Source organism: Seriola lalandi, unplaced genomic scaffold (genome assembly GCF_002814215.2).
Source record: "Seriola lalandi dorsalis isolate HSWRI2012SDOR001 ecotype SW California unplaced genomic scaffold, Sedor1 jcf7180002054446, whole genome shotgun sequence".
Lineage (NCBI taxonomy): Eukaryota > Metazoa > Chordata > Actinopteri > Carangiformes > Carangidae > Seriola > Seriola lalandi.
Window position 1 is genome coordinate 731,951 of NW_019524999.1, and position 13,311 is coordinate 745,261.

Consider the following 13,311-nt stretch of genomic DNA (forward strand, 5'->3'; position numbering starts at 1 on the left):
AAAGAGCTGCCCAGTTTCACTCTTCCTCACAGAGTTTATGCACACCACTGTTCTAATTAGATTATATTAAATCAGGTCACTAAGACTCCTCTCAATTATGTATTTGGGTTGCCAAAAAAATCTACTGTGTCAACATGTAAATAACTGATCACTGCTAACAGACATCTGTGTACAGTAGCGCAACAAACTCTGTAGACTCTAGGAGTTGTGTCTCACATCAGCAAGTTGATGTATAATAGCAAAGAAATCACAGGCCGTATCGTAAAACAAACAAAAAAGGTCAAAGAGAAAATCTGTCTGAGTTGCTACTAAACTACAGTTTGGTTTTAAAAGAATTGCCTAGTGTGTCCCACATACAGTGGCAGAAGCTGAAATACTAGAAATACATGCTAGAAGTAGCTTGTAATTGCAAAAACATTTTGAAGGAAATGCTATGCAGCCTGCATTTAACCTAATGAGTAGACATCTGTCTGGTAAGTCAACAAGGCAATGTTTCATGAAAATGTTGATAGACAATGTATTTCTTTTATTTTCTGCGAAAGGATCTGATTTAGCATTACAATGTCCACTCATAGGGACTCAAGTATTAGTAGTATTAATAAGGGCTGTTTTAGATTCAAAAATAGATGGAAAATATTTGTGTGTTTTTTTTTTGACTGTCGCATTGCAATAATATGGCTATATATATATATATATAAATATATGTATGTACAGCCATGAGGAACCCTATATTTTGTATTAATCAAGTAGACATACTTGACCTTTGTTTACGCTCTGGCTCAGTGAAGTGTCAGCTCAATAATGCATGTGACTGCGCTACTTTGAAAAAGACCTGCAATGAATAGGCTATTCATTCATACCATTGTCGCAGTCTTTTGGACTAATTTGGCAATTGTTGTTTTGTAATTGTAACAGTGGGCCTTTTATGCCACAGTTTAGAGACCAATGGAGAAATGAGCATTGAAAAGTTAGAAAGGTAGGCGTATTGGATAGGCTGTTTAGGCTGGTCCTCATGGCTTTGAAAGTTGTGGCTGGACTTGGATACAATTACCAGACTATGGTTTCCAACTGAGGAATGGGTGAGTAGATAATGCATTTTTCTTCCATTTGGACCTTTCAAGTTAACATGGGGATTCACAGTTAGAAACGATTAGATTTTTAGGTCTTTGTGGTCTTTAAGTCTTCTTGTCTTTCTGAAACGGGTCACGATATGCAGCACAACAGTTATCCATCTGGCTTGTAGCCTACAGCTAACCGCCAAACATATTACAGGCACAGAAATTTTCCTTGCTTTAACTCGTTTTAATGTTAAGGGAGGATTGTGGTCTGGTTTAATACAGAAAAAGTGAGTTGAATCACAGAACACAAAATGATTATAAACATTTAATCAAAACCATCATCTTTCCCTAATCTTAACCACAGGCGGGACTCAGGATGTGTATCCTAGACTCTCCTGTCAAAGTCTTGCATAGATGAAAAAACAATTTAATATAAAAGTAATTTCTATGAGACGCGGTGAATGAGCTGAATGGGGCTGTCTGTCCAAGGTCTGATAAAGGCTGTTTGGCTGTAGAATCATGTCAGACTGTTTATGCATTTAATAAATGGTCTGTTTTTAAGTGTACAAATGGGACGAGTGTCATGCAGTCCGAAGAGATCCTGTCTCTGTAGTTGCAAAAGCAAAAGCTTTGGTGTGGGAGGACGCCAGAGAGAGGACCTTTTGGTTGCCCTCAAAACAGTTTTGGCAAATACAAAGACGTCTCAGGGGAAAGCAGTGCTTTGCCCAGACTGTATTCAGCAAAGATGGGGAACTGCTGACCTTGACTGAATATACTGTATAAAACCCAATTTTCCTGTCCAGGCTCTCTCCTGCAAAATATAAGCTTCCATGTGTGGCAGCATAAAGCTGGAGGGGTTACAGCACTAGTACACTTTGCTACACTTTTTCTCCGCCATTATCTTTTTCCTACATCTCTGGCAGAGGTAAAGCATTCAACTCTCAAGCTCTAAACATGTATAAAAAAGTAAAACATATATACCTTCACTGGTGCAAACACAAGTGTTGAGAATTATACAAATATAATGTACAGTATATTTTCTGAACAGTAACTGTACAGTTATTTTAATGGTAGCCTATTTATATATACTGAAAATATGTATTATATAGAAGTGTAGTTGGGTAAAATCAGAAGGTTATAATTGTAGCTGTTAACATATTATATATATATATATATATATATATATATATATATATATATAAACTGAATGTTTTCATTGCTCATTGCTCCCTTCAAAAAATTAAGTTACATTCATGTTTTCAAAGCATAAAGGGGGCAAAGATACTGCATGAGGTGAGAGGGTGTTTTAAAAACAATTGTGGTCCAGCCCATTAACCCAGTCCACAGCTGCAGTATGATGCACAGCTCATGGAGGACATGATGCAAGGGTAGTTAAAAACCCTGAGAACCTGATTGCTGCAATTTGTGTCAAAAATTTGAGTCACAACTCTGCAAAGATATCATTAGCTCCAATGTCATTGTAAATAAATGTCCATAAACACACTTAGAAAGCACAGAAAATAGACACTCTGTATAACGCCAGAACTTGTCTGAAAACTATCACATTTTTAAGTTTTCTTCGGTATCGAAGTAATTAATTGATAGTCGTCAGTACATCCAGTCGTACATAGCAAATAGGAACTGCTAATAGCAGATTCAGCATGCCTAATTTTCCAAAATGTTGTCGCCCTCAGTGTAACTCAAAGGCAATATTATACCTCCTGTTTGCTTCTGTTCAAATAAGTGGAGGCCTGTAACATTTAATGTAGCCTTGCACAAAATAAACATCCTACAATGATAATGATAGCCTACTGAAATTGTTTTTGCTCTTACTTGTGTATAAGCCATTGTGTTTAAACTTTGCATGTGGACTTCCATTGGTGGGAAGGCTTTGAAGACAGGGCTCAAAAGCCCCTCCACAACAAAGAAAGTGTAATTGTTTACATTTTCTCCCAAAATCCACACGTACACCAAGCTTTCTTACTGCGGCTTTAAGTAATCATTTTTATAGTACTTGGAACTACACTATTTGTTTTTCTAACAGTACGTGCCGCAATGACTCTACACTCAAAAATCTTGTTAACACTTCAAAAAAAAAATCTCAGCTTACAGCAAGGGGGGAAAACAACATAAAATTAGACATAACATACTCAACATGCAACAAAGTGCAACAAAGTCCTTTAAATGCTTTCAGAACTCAGGTGTTTATGCCAGTTTGCTGTAACTCACACTGTTTTTCACTTGAATGCAGAGAGTGTAAGTGATGGAAGAAAACATTTCAGTCGGTGAAATCTTAAGATTTTGGCCTTAGGGAAGGATCTCGAAGAAATAGCAGAGAGGATGTAACGATCCTCTACGGATGTTATCTGCCAGTCCACTAACTGCCTCCAGGAGAAGCCTGCCAGGGAGCGGAGTTGGCAGTCGTCCTGTGATTTTGGTTTCTGAATTATTTTTGACTGTTAGGTAAGTGAATCAAAAGACCAACTCAACTCAAAAGGGACTGAAAGACTTAGATTGCTGAGTCCCTAAAGTGTTTGAAGTTTCATGGGATGTTTTCCCCAATATTCATCATTACACAAGACAATTAAGCACTTTTTCATGTCAGCTTTGATGGGTAATATACTCGGTAAGTCTATTAATAACTAGAACCATCTGAGTTAATAATGTAAGAAGGCAGAGATAAGAAGCTCTCTGCTAAAGCATCTTTTACGCCCCTGTCAGACCAATGCAGTGATGTGGGATAAACCTGCTTTCAAGGACAATCTGACTTTGTTAAAACATCAGTACATGCCGTCCTGAAGTGCTCGTTGGATGGTCAAACCGTGTCTGAAACCTCCTCTCCCAACACCTCTCTGACATCAGAATATAAGGGGGCAGCTGCATCTGACAATTTCTCTAACTGTCCAAAAGCAACAATCTGGCATTTGCTCAGGCTTTACACAGCGACTGGCCAGATGTGTGGAGGAGAGATGTTCTCCTTTTTCATTCTTTACACAACCACATCTGTTACGTTTGTGTGTCTAAACAAGTGCAACATTATATAAATGTGCACCTTTACCCCCTTATTTGAACACTTATCACCATCTCAACCTCCCTCCATGATCATTGGCTCTTCACTCCATCTTCAAGGGTAGCCATTTTGAACAGCTATAAACACATTTTGCCTTCAGATGTGGTCAACAGCACATCGTACAAACTATTTCTTCTCGAGCACGCTGCTCCTGACCTTCTGAACACAAACTTCTACATATGATAACTTCAGGATATCTCTACAAAGGTTACAACGAAATCATAACATAATTACTGTAATTATGTAACACGTGACGTGTTGACGTTTTCATTCAGAGTTACTGATTGTGATGATTATACAGTGTAGGTTGCTGCATTCTTTTCCATAAGGTGAATAGATAAATGTATCTGGTTAAATAAAATCACTTATTTTGTTTTGCACCATCTGCCATCAGTTTTGTCTAGTATGCATGAGAGTTATTTAGGTGGGGTCAGTGTTAAAATCTTTCTTTCAAGCATTTAGCTTTTGGGCCAGGTGCAACAGGAGTAGTATTTAGCCAGTATTTGAAGAGATTCACAAGATCCATTCTGCTGCTGCTGCTGCTGGGAAGAACCCATTTGAAGCAGAATGCTCACACTGAACATGTCCAGTGCTCAGAGCTGTCAGCAGTGCATCCCATTCCTCTCCTTAGTAAACATTGAGAAAAAGAATTTCCAGCTCTGTAACAAGAGGTCCCAGCAGGCATACAGCCTTACAGCTCAGTGAGTTAGCCAGTAGCTGAGCTGACTCAATCTGTTTGACTTTCTCTGTGGGGCATGCAGAGCCCTGGGCAGGCAACAAGGTCCTTGGGCCTGGCCCACATTGATCTGAAAATTCAGCGTCGGACTGCTGGCCAACTCTTAAATATTTGGTTTTAATTACTGCCACAACCTTTACTCTGGCAGGTTACTGTTGAAACATAATCCCCAAGGGGCTGTGCAGCAAGGGCATCACACCATTATTCAACCATGGAGGGGATGGCAGCCATTCCCTTACCAAGGCATTTTTTATCTGGGAAATGGGACACAGCCACAGCAGACTATATAGGCTGCTTCCAACAAAGAGCAACAAAAAATAGTGAGATGAGAGTCACTTCATAACCCTTAATTATACAGCAGCTAAGTTCGACTGAGGAGTGCAGCTTATCTCTCTGGCGGGGTTGGTGGATTTTTGAACTTCTTATTTGATTACTTGCCCTGTTCACCTGCCTGCCTCAACAGCCCACAGCTGCACTAATGAAGGTGCACACTGTTCCTCTTACAGATCTGGAGATGTTTTTTATAAATTTTCCTCCTATTGTCCATGATGAGATGGGGGAGGAGAGAAAAATCCTTTTGTAGATCACTCGCCTAAGGGTAACATCTGCCTGTGTGTGAGTCTTCTCCTCAGCAGGGTCCTGACAGTGACTATATAGGAAATTTCTCCTGTTCACTCCAGCATTAATTATCCATTAACATTGCTGAGGTAGAAAAAAACAGAAAAAAAACAAAATGTATTTTCCATTTGGGATTTATTTAGAACACCCTGCTCAAGAGATTCTTTGTTATTTTTCCCGAGGCTGCAGCATCCCATGATACAGGAGAAATGTTCTATAGTGAGGGCCAGGGAAATTTGCCTTCAGCACACATTTTTAAAAACTGCCAATGGGATGTAACAAACTTCTTGGCACAGGTAGATACAGTATGTTAGGTATGAAGAAAACATTCCTCATCAGCCTTTCCAATTCAGTCTTTGTTACTCACACTAACAATGTTGGAGCCTGATTAAGCATAAAATCTACTATCTTTATTAAATGTACTAATACCCTGTGTTTTTGTATTGCATTCACAACACTACCCATTAACAGCCTTTCTTTCTTTTTTTTTGCTGTGGGGAAATCATTATACCCCTTGGTGTGAGACTAAGAAAGCATGAAAGGGTGGGAAAGTGCAAAGTGTGTTTTACATATTGGCCTCTAATCCCAACACTCCAATAATTGGACTCCATCACATGTACCCTTTGATGTATTTCTGTCTTGCTAACCACAGAGCTGGGTCTACTTCATGAACAGTGCAGAGACAAAAAGCTTTCAGTTGGAGACACAGCTTCTGTTTTTGTTGCCTCTCTCAAAAACTGGTGTGTACCACTCTCACAACAATGACTCCTAGGTAAGCCTTGAGTATGGGGAGTGCGTTTGCTAAGGGGGTAAATATCGTCTATACCTGTGATCCTATCACTTTCTGATTAAAAATGTCAGTGAGGCCCTGGAGGTGACAGATTGCTGGGTTGCTGGCATCCCTGGGTATTTTTGGTGCAGGGACAGGTGCAGCATGCCTAGGAGACTTGGAGGGAGGAGTGTGCAGAAGAGAGGGAGGGAGAGAAAAATGGAAAGCATGGGAGGAGGGGAGCTGGGAGTAAGGGCTGCTCATCAATGGCCTGTGGCTAGCCTACATCATCCACTACCTGGGCCAGGCTCCAGAGCTCATCTGTGTCAGGCAGAGATACGCTGATACGCTCAGCATGATTGTAAAAGGCCGATCACAAACGGGTTCGTGACAGGCAGCAGACAATACCAATCACTCTGACAGAACCAATACAGGTCATGCATTTAGTATTGTAGGGAATCGGGAGGACTTGGATCCACTTACTCCACGTGGAAGCGATGACGCACATTGATCAAACGCCACGGGACTGCCGGGACAATGTAACACCGTGAGGGACGGAGACAGTGTGAGAGTTCATCAGGGCCCCCTCTAAACCCGATCCATCTGTTCCCACTGGTCACTTGACTCTGATTTGTCATTCAATGGGCAGTGCAAACAGTCGGCCCGTCTGTTTGTTCCTACCATGCCATGGAAAGGTTTAGGCTTTCTGTTTGATATTTAAAGACACAATTTCCTGCTCAGAATGTATACAGATAGATAGATAGATAGATAGATAGGTTCGATTGGTTAACAATAGTTTTAATCACCTCTATTAAGAATTGGCCATTGGAAAATTGCAAACATTTCCAGGGCGTATTTAAACCCTTTGAGTCTCTGTGGAGTGTAACTAGTATATATTGAATGTGATTTTCACACAGCTCAGAGTCAGAGCATTTTTTCTTGTAAATCACAGACTGTGTGAGGTACAGGAATCCCTCAAGCAGTGGCAGCTTCACACTTAACACCCCACCGCACTATACTTGATCAAATTTGCATTTCGTTATATGTATTCATCACAAACTACTCAACTCTAATTCCACATTATTGCTCCTCTGTAATTCTCTGCTGATACATACTGTCATGCACACAAACACATACTGTGTCACGAAGACATACACAATCAGGTGCTGTGTATTGGAGCAGTTTCAGTCCATTAACTCTGATGTTCAGTTTTGGGTCCTGGAGACTCTGCCCCCTTTCAATAAATCAAAAAACATACTTGTTTTATCACCATGAAACCCCTATGATTGATTTTAACAATATTTTCTCACAGCATTAATCACCGACCCCCAAAAAAGCCCCAAAGGGTGTATTTGGATTTCAGTTATTGTTTCATTTTTTTCCTAACAGTTTGTTCATAAGAGAAGTCTCAGAGGGAGTCTCTGGGGTCTAACTGACTTCAAACATGAGTGGTGTAGAAATATATACTGTGCAATGACTTCTGAACTGCAAACCACTTACCTTACGGTAATTTGTGTATTTCAGTATGTTCTTATATATGACGGTTATATTAATAGTCTATAGCAGTGGTTCACAAACTTTTCCACTTGAAAAACTGAAAAAATGTTGGTGGGATACATCTGAAATATGGTGGCTAAATGATGCCTTCTCAGAGCAGTTTTTATTTTAAAATGATTCAAAATTCAGGGCTGAACTGAAAGCAGGGGAAGCTCAGCTGTTTGATGAGGAGAGAGATTGCTTGTCGATTTGTCCCTTGACTCTCTTTCCTTTTAATCCTTTGCCCACTTGCAATACCTTCGTGGCCCCACAGGTTGGGAACCACTGGTCTATAGTAATGGCAATAAAATAATTCAACTCAATGTAACTTAGAAAAAGGGAAATATTTCCCTGTTTGGTGTAAATGCTTTATAGTCCTTTATTTATTTTGTCAACCTCACTGAATGTGCAAACCCAGTGTGTAGCAAAGGGAAGATTTATATTTTTAAACAAATTGTATTTTAATAAGATTAGATGAAAAAAAAAAAATCTGAAAAATTTGAATGAAATAAATTGGTTGGTTTTTGTAAATATTATTATCACATACACCAGTGGGGTCTGTGGAGCCCCAAACAATGAAGAAGTGAAGTCAATGCCAACAAAGCACAAGGGTGCTGCACACCCCTCTGAGCTCTGCCTAGCAACAGAGGTACTGACTGGCAACGTCTGGCATGGTCTAGTGTCTGAGCGAGGCTGGCAGAAGTTGAATTTGTGTTTAGGCTTTGTGATTAAGATACCCACTACCCACAGTGTGTGCCCTTTGGCAGACAACCCTCTGAGGTCTCACACATGGACATAATGATATGCCATGGTGACTGGCGCAGCGCCACTGCCCATTGCCTCTGGTCATGAAAGACAGAGAAAATCATCAGGGGCCATACTGGCATAAACCATCCCTCTGAGATCTCACTCTCACATATGGACAAAAATGGCATCACAGATGAGAGATGATGCAGTCTATACAGTCTGTGGCCATGTGTTTGTTGATGTCTTGGGGAAATCCATTTCAGAGATGTGGAGGATAAGCATGGCAACAGGATAATCCCAGATTATTTCCATGGGGATTGCTTGATATACTGTAATCAAGTGCCCCAGATTGAAATGTGTCAAAGTGACATAACCAGCTCTCTGGACTTACATCGACCTCCCTGTCAAGACTGACATCCTTAACAATAAAGTCAGAACCATCTCTAGTTGATAGTCGTGTAAATTTTGCTACATGGCAAATTTGATGGCCAATAAATATGGAAGTCATGCACTGCAAAATCACCCGATCATGAAAAACAACAGCAGGCAGAAAGATCTCACAAAAGATGGGCAAAAACAAAGACACAAAGAGCAAGTTGCATGAAAAAAGAGACACTTAGGCATATAAATGTTGCATCCCAAAACACACACAGGACCAAGGAGAAGGGTAGGAGAGAGCCATCAGACCAACCAAAATGACTGAAGCTAAGTTATTGATCGGTTTCAGATTGATTAGTTCATAACAAAGAGTGCATTCAGCGTGGCTTTTCTGTCGTGTGGAGCTGTCAGTCCCTGACAAGGCCACTCTACATCTAAAGCATCACTGCAGAGGGCTCACAGGCTTTTATTGCTGTCAGCAAGCCCTGAGCAAAGCAGACACTCGCCTTTCAAACTCATTAGCCAGCCCTGACGTGATGAACTCATCAAAGGCATTGTAATGAAGCGGAGATGTGAGGAGCCAATACTCTCTAACATTTCCTGCTCTTCCCCCGTATAACCAACATGATATGGAGTTAGCCCATAATGGAATCAGAATTACTTGTGAGTGGGTATTTCAGAGTGAAAGTGTGTCAGGATTGCCACAGAGGACAGTCGCAACAGCTGTGAATGTTTGGATGTGGCTTCCTGGGCCCGGGCCAAGTTGACAGCCCTGTCAGTTGCTCTGCGCTGCTACACACACACACATACACACACACTCACACACACACACGCACGCACGCACACACACATACACACACGCACACACACACACACACATGCACAAGTACTCAAACTCACACACACAATATGATCAGCCACAGGAAAAAACGCATACTCTATACTAATACTCAGACATCTCATGCTCATCACATGCATGCACACAAACATAGGACAATACAATATGATGGGTTCAACCAATACAGCTGAATGAAAAACCTGCGCTGTTGACGTGGCTGAGGTGAGGGTGTGATTTAATGAGTATTTCTCTATAACATTTAATATTTATGGCTAAATAAGAAATCATTTAGAAAAAGAAGGAAGAGTTAAAAAAAACAAAAAACATTGATACTGATCTTTTATCAAGAATTTAACATTCAGCTTATCTGCTTCGAACATTTCTGAAGGAAGCACTGGCAAAGTTTAATGTTTAATTGTCCCTAGGGAAAGCCCATAGATTAATATACAGTCTATGAGCCTAATGAGGGACAGGATTTCTGTTCGCTCAACAAAGGACATCAGTGTTGTAACCAGTTCAAGTGACACTGTGTTGGTCTCATCTTTTTCTTGCAAATAAGATGAAAAAACCCTGAAATGTCAAATTTAGATGTGTTTAACAAAAGCGCAAATATCAGCTTTCAGCAGCTTCATCTTAAAAATATCACTGTCATGAATCGGCCTGCAGAAAGATTTTTAACAAACCAACACGTGCTGTGCTTTACCACCCAGAACACTGACTCTCTCTCTGTCTCTCTGTCTCTCTCTGTCTCTCTCTCTCTCTCTCTCTCTCTCTCTCTCTCTCTCTCTCTCTCTCTCTCTCTCTCTCTCTCTCTCTCTCTCTCTCTCTCACACACACACACACACACACACACACACACACACACACACACCGACATCTCCTGCATACTGAGGAGGCACTCAGGGTCAGCATGCATTTCTGGGAACCTGCTCTATGATGGAGAGAAAAGAAGCAGGGGGCGCGGATGGAGAGTGGATTGGAGGCATTATACAGAGGTTAGAGAGCAGCAGTGTAACACATTCCTCTATTTTACCACAGTGGAGATTGCGATAGATATCTATTCAATCCCGACGTTTAATTTCAGGATCGACATTCATGTTAGTGGGAGCTGATGGAAATGCAGGGAGAAAGCACAGCATCTTGATTGGGTTGGTAACCATTGTGGTGGTATAATTGTAGAAGTCCACTCTGCTCAGATTTCTGTCTGTTTTAAATGGAAGTTAATGGGAATGTAAATAGGTGCTTATTTGTGTGTTCTATTAATTTGTGTGTTCCACTACAAATAAGAACCCACTGTTTCTACACAGGGTTCGAGTATGTATGAAGGCCAATTCTTATCAGGTATCCAATGAGAGCTGGACACATCGATGCCCGGCCTTCAAACCACATTGCGCCTCCACCCCAGAAGTAAAAGTACTTTTATTTTGGCTGCTATGTAGACTTTTATCCTTCCAGTTAGTCAGCTGCAGTTGCAGGGTTGTTTTTTTTCACATTTGGTTCTTTGTGATTTGAATACACTTATTCACTTTCTCGCAGAGAGTTAAATCAGAAAATCGATACCTCTCTTTTATCCGTCAGTAAAATATGCAGCTGTAGCCAGCAGCCAGTTAGCTTCGCTTAGCACAAAGAGAACGAGAAACAGCTTGCCTGGCTTTGTCCGAAGGTAACAAAATTCACCTACCAGAACATATAAAACTCACTAATTAACATGTTATATCTTGTCTGTTTTATTTGGGTTATATGCTTGGCTGAGTGCAGTGACTTTATAAAGTTTTGTCGTCATGGTGACACCACCAGGCAGAGACTTCAGCTGGCTGGTGATATTCCAAAGTGGTAGGTTGATTCAAGGATGCTGATGGATGTCCTTTTGTACAAAAGAGTAAAGTACATCAATTTGTCATATACTAACTACTTTGTAATATACTAGCAGAATGCCTAGTAATATGCCATAATAGTATGCTTACATATAGTACCACTAACTAAAAGTGAAGATGCTTTCAAAAATAATGCCATGAATAGTTTTTATTTATCAATTCACTTAATACAAAATGCGGTAAACAGAAAAAAACTAAATCAAATCAATAGTTTGCCTCTGAGACAGCACCAGCTCTCCTATACTTGTGCACAGTTTTTCAAGGTGTTTGGCAGGTAGGTTTTTGGAGAACCGGCCACAGTTCCTCTGTGGATTCAGGCTGTCTCAGTGTCCTCTGTCTCTTCATGTAATCACAGACTGACTCCGTAATGCTGAGATCAGGGCTCTGTGGGGGCCAGACCATCTGTTGCAGGACTCCTTGTTCTTGTCTCTGAAGATAGTTCTTTATGACTCTAGCTGTGTGTTTGGGGTTATTTTCATGCAGCAGAATGAATTTGGAACCAATCAGGCGCCCCCCTCATGGCTTCGCATGATGGATAATTATCTTAACATCTTAAATGCCTAAAAAGTTTGCACAGTAGGCTTTTGCATATAATGAATATGTTGAATTGGAACACAGCTGTTTTGTTCTTAAATGCCACCAAATATATGGCCATTCATTTTAGAAGGAATTCATCCCACGCACCATCTCAAACCTTCATCAAGGGAAGTGGCATTGAATTAGTTGAACATTATAAATATCTTTGGAATTTTGAAATTTGATGCTAATTCTGTAGCAGCGTTTGTACTTCCTGAGGAAATTAAATGTTTTTAATGCAGACAGAAAGATGATGTCTTTTACACAATCTGTTCTTACTTTCTCTATTGCCTGGTATGGTAACTTGAACATCAGGAATAGAAATCACATGTGCCTTATTGTGAAGGTGGCTGGTAAGGTGATAGGCATCCCACAGACCCCCTGACGGTTGTCTTTGACCAGCAGGTCCTCCACAAGACTAGTTCTATACTAGACTGCACAAAACAGTGTGAATTTGAAACTTTCCCCTCAGGCAGGAGGGGAAAGAGTTCCCTGGTTCAAGTGCAAATGTTTTAACTTTAGCGCTCTAGTACTTTTCTAGTGATTGTTTTGCCTTATTGTGCTTTGTACATCATATGCAATAGAAGACATTTTAGCAAACATTGATGTACTTCTTGTATTTGTGTTCCTGCTAATTCCCTACACTCAAAAACACCCACACAAACTTGTTCCTGTCTCAGTATAACTGACTCTGTATTTGGGTGTCCACACTAATAGGTCGCCGCAACCAAAGACATCCATTAATGCTTCAGTTATGATAGGATATTTATACAGGGAATAAAGAGCTGTTGCTCATTATTTTCATGAAATACACCAAACTGACAATCTGACAGTTTGTGACACAGTGAGACAAGGTGTCTGCATATATAAGTGAAAGAAACTGTCTGTACTTTTCTTTTCAGTCACATCGATAATTATACACCCTCATGGACATTCATGCAGCATGATTCAATATGAATGCGGATGTTTATGGGAATGAGAGAACAACGCACTGTAGCCTAATGTTGTTTGCTGAGTGATTAGGCATCAATATTTATGATTCACCACACCCATGGACTTCAGCTAAACCTGTATCTGTATCAACATGACAGGAAGTCATTTGGGAATCAGC